Source organism: Rhipicephalus microplus, chromosome 2, assembly GCF_043290135.1.
Source record: "Rhipicephalus microplus isolate Deutch F79 chromosome 2, USDA_Rmic, whole genome shotgun sequence".
NCBI lineage: Eukaryota > Metazoa > Arthropoda > Arachnida > Ixodida > Ixodidae > Rhipicephalus > Rhipicephalus microplus.
The window spans coordinates 251599605-251602675 of record NC_134701.1 but is presented as its reverse complement, the minus strand read 5'-3'; positions in this window follow the sequence as shown (position 1 = coordinate 251602675).

Sequence of the window (3071 nt, the reverse complement as noted above, 5' to 3'; positions counted from 1 at the left end):
GTATTTCAGAATAATATAGTGGGGATCGATGCGCACTGAAATTAAATAAATGAAAAGATTAGCTCGCCCTAAGTGAACGAAGATAAATACCATTTGGGGGGCGGGGGGGTCACACGTCCCTCACTCTCGGGGATTCTGCAGGATGGATGGATGGATCATGGATGGATGTATGAATGGGTATCATTAGCATTCTCTTTATAAATAAACCATCAGTAATTTGTCGGCAGGCTCGACAAATAACAACAAAAAACTTTTTAAGGCGGCCTGACGCTTTAGTTCATTACTTTTATTAAATCTACATCACCAAAAAAATTATAATTCATAGCCCAGTTCTCTACCTTTTGCGGCAAAATATCGTTATTTTCTCCAATACATATTTTGTCCTTTAGATCTAGTTTTTCAGCTGCCAATACTTTAACCGTCTCTTACATATCTCTATCACGGGCATGTTCAGCAGTCATTGTTGTCCTTAAAACCCAAAAATTCATGTTGGCTCGTCTGCAAGCGCACACGTCAGTATATTAAATGAGAACATAGGCAGTCGTTTCTTCTCCACAACTACCTAAATTTTGATTCATAAGAACGCGTTCTGAGGCAACCCGATCTCGGTACAAGCAATAAAGCACTTCCCCCTTAATTTATCATAAAATGCCTCTTTCGTTATTTTGTTTTTACCCATTCTGTAGTTACTCATATCCGGTGTTTTCGGTAATTGCTCAGAGCTGCATGAAAGGGTAGATAGTATGAGCGTCCCCGGTGACATGTCTGCCACTAGGCTCGAAGAAAAAAATAGATGAAAGAAAACTTTCTTTTGATGTTGGCCTAATGTCTTATCTACTTCAATGAAGTTGATCTTATAAACAAAAATGAATATGAAGTGACTGTCCATGTGAGGCAGAATGACCTCGTTTTTCCCACTATTCCTGTCCTTTATCTTTACTTTCTGCCACCAATACTCGAACCATCTCTTACTTGCTTCCATCGAGCTTTCCATGTTTGTCCATACACCCCAAGGCGTCATGTAGGCTCGCACCCACACGTATACCTGGGTGGATATCGCCCCATTTAATCAAAGCATGTTTCATTATTTTCCTAGCTACCCACAGCATGTATATTGCTATTCTTCTTAACAGCATCTCGTTTTGCCAATACGCTTTCTAAGGCAACCCGTACTCACCTCAAGCAGTAAAGCGCTTCCCCTTGAATTATCATAAAACTTCTCTCTCCTGATTTCGTTTTGCCCTTTCAGTAAATACAGAGAGACGGCTTTTTCTGCTGTCGCTGTGATACAACTAATCCTATCCACCTCTCTGACTTATCGCTTAATGCTCCCTGTTGCCACATCGTGCTCACTGCCAGCCGTACATTTACTGGTGAGCCTCCTAGTTCTTTTTTCTCCACATTGTGTCCACGCTCTTCCAATACAAATACCTGAACACCTTCCCTGCCCATCTAGTCACCTTCTTTTTTCTAAGGCTCTCCAAATATCATTCTGCTCTCAGCTTCCCTTACTTCAAATTTGTTCATCCCATGTGTCAACTTCCAGTGAGCGACCATCACGAGGCTCCTTTGATTTACATTCATTCCTGACTGTACCAATTACTTCATGCACGCCACTCAGCTCACAAATGTAAGACCCAAAACCATTACGCCCTTCCAGAGACATCGAAGGACTTCGTACCTATTGTATCCCCATAACGCTCTGTGCATCATTATTGCCGCATTCCTCTTTCCCTTTACTGCTGATGTTTTTTCCTGTACCTCCATATATCTACCTCCCTAATTTATTCATACTCCGAGGTACTTGTACTCGCTTACACGCCTGGAGACGCTAACGCCTCCTAGCGTGTAACATGTTCTTCACACTGCGCTCGCTTCACACCGAACCGTTCTAATCTGATAGACGGCAACTTCTCCTGCTTTATCTGCGGTCGCCTTAGGACGCGTCGTTAGTTGAAGCTCCGGATGTGTTACAAAAAAGACGTGTGCTCACTTGCTCTACGAAAAATGGCAGCGGACGATGGTGAACAAGACATTCATAACGTGCTTGTAGACTCAAGCTATGGCAGTCAACAACCAAGAGTCAATCTGAATTCTACCAAAGTTCAACTAATAGTTCACCTAACGCTAGGTGCTGATGCAATTAAAGACACATAAGTGAAACATTATTGTCATCAAAGCCATTTCCCTGACGTCGATAGATGCGCAGTAACAAAAGTTCGACATGACTTTTTTACATGCACCCACCACTTGAATGCAAGCGCTGCAGCACATCTAAGTTTTAGCATCATAGTCAGACAGACAGACAGACAGACAGACAGACAGACAGACAGACAGACAGACAGACAGATAGATAGATAGATAGATAGATAGATAGATAGATAGATAGATAGATAGATAGATAGATAGATAGATAGATAGATAGATAGATAGATAGATAGATAGATAGATAGATAGACAGACAGACAGATAGATAGATAGATAGATAGATAGATAGATAGATAGATAGATAGATAGATAGATAGATAGATAGATAGATAGATAGATAGATAGATAGATAGATAGATAGATAGATAGATAGATAGATAGATAGATAGATAGATAGATAGATAGATAGATAGATAGATAGATAGATAGATAGATAGATAGATAGATAGATAGATAGATAGATAGATAGACAGATAGACAGACAGACAGACAGACAGACAGACAGACAGACAGACAGACAGACAGACAGACAGACAGACAGACAGACAGATAGATAGATAGATAGATAGATAGATAGATAGATAGATAGATAGATAGATAGATAGATAGATAGATAGATAGATAGATAGATAGATAGATAGATAGATAGTCACAATGTGCCGTGAGTTGGCTAAAATTGATTGATTGGTTGATTGATTTATTGATTGATTGATCGATTGATTGTAAAACTGACCTTCCAGGACATGTTTGGCATCGTCATTAGCAAGGGCCTAAACCACCTGTTGTATAGGTGATCACGCAACGGGTTTTCTCGAATTCCAAAACTTTACAGTGCCACTCCGTAACTGTGATTGCAGAAGTGG